Source organism: Marmota monax, unplaced genomic scaffold, assembly GCF_021218885.2.
Source record: "Marmota monax isolate L192 unplaced genomic scaffold, Marmota_monax_Labrador192_F-V1.1 WCK01_AAM20220418_F8-fsc00028, whole genome shotgun sequence".
NCBI classification, from domain to species: Eukaryota; Metazoa; Chordata; class Mammalia; order Rodentia; family Sciuridae; genus Marmota; species Marmota monax.
Window position 1 is genome coordinate 14,103,636 of NW_026694779.1, and position 6,659 is coordinate 14,110,294.

The window sequence follows — 6,659 nt, forward strand, 5'->3', positions numbered from 1 at the left end:
GCACGCTGCTCCTGCCTTGGGGCTTCCCTGCATGCCCTTCCCGTTGGCTGAGAAGCTCTTCCAGGTCTTTGTGTGGCAGGCTGCTTCTCCCTGGCTGGGTGACAGATGCCAGGGTGCTCCAAGCTCCTTGTCACCAGCAGACCCCTCTCCCCACCTCCTCGCCCTGTTTTGACTTCTCCCAGTGCTGATTGTGTGAAATGGAGTGTGTGTATCTGACCCTATTTCTCCACTAGATATAAACTCCGCGGTGCGGGGGCCTGTCTGGTTTCTGTCCTCAGCGGGCGGTCAGTGCCCCAGGTGACTTGCGGAATGAGTGAATGCAAGGCCCCAAGGTTGAGAGAATCGCATGACCTGCCTCAGGTGACACAGCAGATAGGCCATGCCCAGGTGGCTGCCTGCAGGAGCAAGGAGGTCCACAGCCAGACCCCTCCCTGTCTGGGCAGCAAGAGACGGTGCCAGGGTGGTCAGCAGGACATTTTGTCCTGCTGTTGCTCCCGTTGCCTCTCCTGGTGGGACAGAGAAGGTGGCACAGTGGTCCTCGATGCCCACGTGCCTCTGCTAATGGCTTTCCAGTATTATCGTACTCCTACGGAGGCCAGAAGGCTGTCACCTGGTCACATCGCCCGTGGGCAGCTGAGAGCATGGCCTGCATCCCCTTCCCTGTTTGCCACTCCCAGATGCTCCCCGCCGCCCAGAGGGACCCTGGAGGTGGGTTCCCAGGTTGGTATCAGGAAACCGCTCTGTTTGGAGCTCTTGGGGTGGGGGCACCCATGGGTGTCATTCGAGGTTCCCTGCACACATCTGTACATCCAGGGCTCTTTCTCTGATACCAGCACCCCCTGCTGCTGGGATCCCACAAGCAGAGGTGCTGACCCTACAGGTAACCTGCTGGGAACAGAAACAACATGGCACAACATAGGGCCAAGGTAGTGACAGGTGTAAGCCCCCAGGTCCAGCCATGCCTGAAGCCCACATGGACTTTTTAAGTTTTCTGTGTCAGTAAATTTAGGTTTTCTTCCTCCCTGAAGCCTGTTTGAATCGGATCTTCTATTGCTTACCAATCAGATGGTTCTTCCCTGAGAATCAGGAATTGAGACACAGAGGCCGAAGCCTGTTTGTGTTGGTGCATACTAAGTGGCCGCATCATGTGATGAGACAGAAGAACAGACAGAGGGAAAGAAGTTCAAAGACGAGAAAGGCCTCTTCCTGCCCTGGAGTCTCCACGGTCTCTGGTCCTCAGCCTGCAGGAGCCCGGCTGGGTTTCCTTCTTGGTTCCTCCCCAGCCTTTGTCCTGCTGGACTTGAGTTAGTTTGAGTGGGTTTCTGCTGTTTGAACCCAAATAATTCAGCAGCAACCCAGCTGTGCAGCAGATGGGACAACGAGAAAGTGGACCGAGGAGGACATCGTGGAGAGGGGGCACGAGGCCAGGCGGGAGACGATGCAGAACTGAGCTGAGCTGTTAGGCTCTGCACACCCCTCCTGCACCTGGCCTGCCACGAATACCCAGGTTCCTGCGTCCAGTACCCAGGAGTCCAGGCAGCCCGACCAGCAGCACCCACGAACCTGCCCAGCGTGCTGTCATGCTATGTTGGTGCTCGTCTTAGGCTGGAGGCTAAAGGTGGCACTTTCAGTCCCTTGGTCAGCATCCTTGAGTGCGCTGGCCTCCTTTGTGTGGGTCTCGCTCCCTCCTAACCCCCCACCCCCAGCACCCATCACCTTCCCATTCACCGGCCTCTCCGGGGTGAGTGGCCTCAGTCTGGACTGTCCCAGTTTCCCCTCTCTCCCCTCCCAAGACCTTGGCCAGGCTCTGCTGACGTCTTGTGCACAGGAAGCCTGCCGAACTGAGCCGGGAGCTGGATCCCGCGCCTCCTGGCATCCACCCTGGGCAGAGCTGGCTCCTTTCCAAACACCCAGGAGCCTTTCCAAAGGCCCCCCCCGCACACCTGGGCCTGCCTCCGGCCAATCCCAGCAGAGCGTCGGGGTGGGCGGAGCCTCGGCGCTCCCCGGGCGGCACCGCGCCCTCGAGGGCTGGCTCTGGCGAGGGCGGGGCTGGGTTCCAGGGCCTTCCGCCCCCGCAGGAGGCCCCCGGTAGGTGCAGCCTGGGAGTCTGGACTGCCGCGCTGACTTGCCGCCCGCGCCAGGTGCCCGTCCAAGGAGACGGAGAATAAGTCAGTGCATGGACCCGCCAGGACCTGGAGAACGCGGGGAGGCCACCCACGCGCATCTGGGCCCGGAGGCTGCAGGGGAGCGCTGCAGAAGTGTTGGTCTGCGGGCGGGGAACAGCTCCTGCCAGAGCCCCAGCAGACACCCAGATAGAGTGGTCCTCCAGCCCGGGCCTCCGCCGTGTGTGGCCAGGTGGCAGCCAGGGCTGCAAACCTGGGGCACTTGGGCGGGGCCTGGGGGGGCCTTTAAGACTCTGTGATTCTGGGGTTTTCCTGCAGAGTTGGGCCCAGCCCCCCGGAGAGAGGAGGGGGCCTGGGAGGCTGTGGGAGGAGATCAGGCCTCAGCCCCGGGAATGCAGGGAGCGTTCTACAGGGAGCCTGGCAGGAATGAAAATATATGGTTTAATAAAAATGGCTGATTCAATTTCAAACAAGTCCTCATCCCGGCTCAGTCACTGCAAGGAACAACGGGCTGTTGGGGTGGGGGTGGGGGTGCTGTGCGGCGCGGGTGGGGAGGCCGAGGTGGGGAGGCCGGAGGTCTTTGGTGAAGCCAGCCCCAGCGGAGGCCTTTGAGTTAGGGCAGAGTCTAACTGGATTTCTGCCCTAATTTTCTGGATTTTTGCACCAGCCACCTGTGCTGGAAGGTCTAAGGGGCGCGCACGTCTGGGAGGAGGGCCCCCTGTGCGGGGGAGGATTAGGGGCAGGGTCTGCAGCCGCAGCTCCACCCTGCCCTGGACCTCGGCCTCCCCCAGCTCCCCTCCAGCCCAGCCCGGCCCAGGCCAGAGGCTGCCACTCGCAGCAGCAGCCCCAGCCCCAGCTGCCAGTTCCCTGGTGATCTGAATTGAGGAGGTCAGAGGTTAAGTGAGAGATCAGAGTCCCCGGGTCAGAGAAAGAAAAACAAATCCCCCGGGGTTTTCAGCTGCGCCCTTGGAGCGTGTAGGCCGCGAGAGCGAGCGTGTAGGCCGCAGGCTGTGCCCTGCCAGGCAGAGGGGGATTCCATTTGGCTGTCCCTTCCCGTTACCATGTAAATTGATTGATGTCCCCCGCCCCCCAATTGAGCTAGGGGGATTTCCTGGACAAGAAACAGGCCGACAAGGGCATCTGCATGCTCACCCTGCATGCAGGCCCCTGCTGCACCGCCAGGTCCAGCCTCCACTCTGTTCCCTGAACACTGGGGTCCGGCGGGCCAGGGGGTGAGCAGGACCTGCAGAGCCAGGAGCCGGCTGGGAAGCGGGATCAGGCTGCCCTGGAGAAGGAGGGGGACGGTCGTAGGAGCTGATAATCCTTTGCTTCTAATAAGCTAAAGCCACAAGCGTTCCAGGGAGGTGTGGAGAGAGGGCGCCTCTCAGCCTGCCTGTGTGGCTTGGGGGCTGGGAAGACCCGCTTCCTCTTGGCCCAGGTGCCTGGCACCTGGGACCCTGGTCGGATGCTTCCAGGCTTTCTGTATCTGCTGAGTGGGACTCTGGCCTCTCCCGTGTCCGCTTGAAACAGCATGCCCTTGTGTGTGACTTTCTCTGCTTGCGGTCCCCCACACTGCCAGCCCTGGCAGGCACCCGTGCCACCCCCCGCACCTGTAGCCAGTGTTGGGCTGAATTGGCGAATACGTTCCCTGCCTCCCTCACCCCTTGGGGACGGTGACACCCAGATGTGTGCTTTACACCATTTGCTGGAGTTACCCCCAACAGAATCAGGCTTCCCTTCCCTGGGCGGGGGCGGGTACTGGGGATCAAACCCAGAGACATTTAACCACTGAGAGCCACATCCCCAGCCCTTTCTACTTTTTATTTAGAGACAGGGTCTTGCCAAGTTGCTTAGGACCTCGCTAAGTTGCGGAGGCTGGCCTTGAACTTGCAGTCCTCCTGCCTCAGCCTCCCCAGTCGCTTTGATTGACACCCACCACTCCCCAACTTCTCTGCTCAACTGCCTGTGTTTCTTCCTGTTCCCAAAGAAACCGCCTAGTCTCGTCCCTGGCTCAGGCTTGGCTGCCGGAGTCTAAGAAGATGGCGAGGCCTCAAAGGGGAGGCTGCCCCGGGGCTGCTGTCAGTGTCAGGGTGCTAGAGCCTTTTGAGTTCCTGGCACAGGAGAGGTCCTCAAGCCAATGAGAACCGTCGCCGTCAGAAAGACATCAGTGTTTCTGAGTGCTTTGAAGTGGCATCCCGGGCCGCACAGGGTTGTGGGATTGGACGGCCCACATCTGCCACTGTCAGGGGGCTAAGGGGGGCCTGGGAAGGCAGGAGTACCTCCGCTGGCCCCACGAAGGTGACAGGTGGAAGGGTGGCTGGTTCCCGTCACCCTGGGACTTCTCCGGTGTGCATCCTCTTCTTTCAACACACGGGCGGGCGGCGTTTCCTCTGAGGGCGAAGTTGGAATGAAATACATTTGGCAAATGGCAGGCATCGAATGACCCTCCTCTTTCCTGTTCAGCTGCGATTCTGCAGGGAGGGCGGGGCAGGCCCTGCCTGGTCAGCAGGGCATCTCCAGCGCCTCGCACGCAGCCCCAAGAGCTAGGGAACCGAGCTTGTGAGTGACAGCTGGCCGGGAGTCTGGAGCAGGGCAGGCGGGGCGCCCAGGACTGGTTGGGCAGGACCAAGAAGGAAACTTGTGGAAAGGGACCCTCGGGGCAGACTGTGCAAGGCCACCGTGCTGAGTTAAGAGCCTGAGGTGACTGAGGCAGGAGGGGACGTGCCCGATTCTCTGGCTCTTTCCTTGGCTACAGAATGCCGTTTTTGTACCCGCCAATGCCATCGGGCTCCTGAGGACTTCAGCGAGCTCGTGAGCTAAAGTGCACGCGGTCACCCAGTGGGTGCTGCCGCCCTCTGTCCTTCTTTTATGAGGGTTTACAGATTGTAAATAAAGAACAGAAGGGCAGAGCCCGGGGCCAGAGTACAGGGGTCAGCGGGGACAGGGAAGAGAGCAGCTGGGGAGAAGGGAGGTGTCCTGGGCACAGCTGTGCTGCCATCCTCCTGGGGACAGGGGTCATGTCCCCAGCTGCTGGGGACCTGTCAGAATGACTTCTGCTGCAGCACCGGGCTTCCTCCAGAGGCCGATCAACAGGGCTCCTCCCTGCCCAGTCCAGCTGCCCTCCCCTCTGTTCCAGGGACGTCAGCCTGCGAAGGTAGAAGAGCCACCCTGTGCGGACCTTACAAAGAGCCCCCCCGGAGGGGGAGGAGGGCGGCAAGGCCAGACCCTGCCCGAGAGCAGGAGGGCGAGAACCAAGAGAAGGCTACTGCCCTGGGCAGCTAGGAAGCCAGCAAGAGGCCCGGAGCTAAGCTGCCCAAGTTATTGCAGAGGCTGAGACGGTGACCACAGGGAGACCAGAGAGGGTCTCACACATGTGCACCCTGAGAGGCGCCGGGGTCCCCTCCAGCAGCCTCTGCATGTCACCGGGCTTCTTTTGTTAAACATGATCAAGAATTCCCAGAGAGAGCCTCTGCTGGCTGGCTGGCTGGCTCAGGGGCCTCTGGGGAGCTCTGTAGCTGGGAGACTCTAGAAACAGTTTGTTGTTGCAGGATTTCGGATGCAATCCTCCGGGCTGTCATTTCCCCAGAGCTGCAGAGGCCGCAGTCCTGACGGGAGGCGTTTCGTAGATGACAATGTCACAGCCCCAGCTAGGCCTCCTCCTGCCTCCGGCTCCCCCTCCTCCAGGGCTCTCCAGGGTCCCGGCTTCAACCCCAGCCCCTGCCTCTTCCCCAGCAGCCTCCCTGACACTCGGTCTTTAATGGAAGATTTACTGAAACCCACCAAATTGCATCAAGTCCAAATCTGCTCACTGGATCCCCCACCCCACACCTGCTCACCAGGCTGCACCAGAGGGGGGTCTGGCTCTCCACGGGACCCTCCCCGCGTCCTGGCCTGGCATCCCGGCCTGGCTGATGCCCACACCCCACCTCCTGGGTCCCTCCTAAAGATGCTGAGGCCAAGGCTTCTCTCCGGGATTAAAACAAGGTCAGGGCAGGGAGGTGGCTCAGGGAGGAGCCCTGCTTTGCTCAGGGATCAGAAAGACAAAGTCCAGCCCTTCTGTCCGGGGCTCGCTCGGGAGCAAGGAGAGCACGTGTCCACCCCAGGACGTCCACGGCCGCTGTACGTGGAAAAGCTCCAAACTGGAGCAAAGTCCACCGTCAGTAAATACATAAAACGTGCCGCATCTGCCCAAGGGAGAAGCAGAAGATTCTAGAGAGTGCAAACTGGTCTATCCTGATAGGAGGCAGATGGGAGGTCACCTGAAGGGGGGGTAGGCGGGCAGGAGGGAGGGCGGGAAGGGGCACCTTCAGGCGAAGGATGTCCATTACTGGACGTTGGTTACAGTCACAGACTGCGTGGATATTTAAACACACCAGAATGCATGTGTTAGAAGTGAGCAGTGTGTGTCCCGAGTACACCTTAAAAACTTTTTTTTTTTTTTGGTACCAGGGATTGAACTCAGGGGCACTCGATCCCTGAGCCACCTCCCCAGCCCTATTGTGTATTTTATTTAGAGACAGGGTCTCACTGAGTTGC

General features: G+C 60.4%; 1 long non-coding RNA gene across 1 annotated transcript; it reads right to left on the reverse strand.

The window, feature by feature from the left end:
• Positions 1-3,929: 3,929 nt before the first annotated feature.
• Positions 3,930-6,237, reverse strand: LOC131423451 (uncharacterized). The gene is made up of 2 exons (XR_009225054.1): positions 5,960-6,237; positions 3,930-4,513 (listed from the first exon to the last, which is right to left on the reverse strand). It is a non-coding gene; the product is annotated as an uncharacterized LOC131423451 (long non-coding RNA).
• Positions 6,238-6,659: the final 422 nt, after the last annotated feature.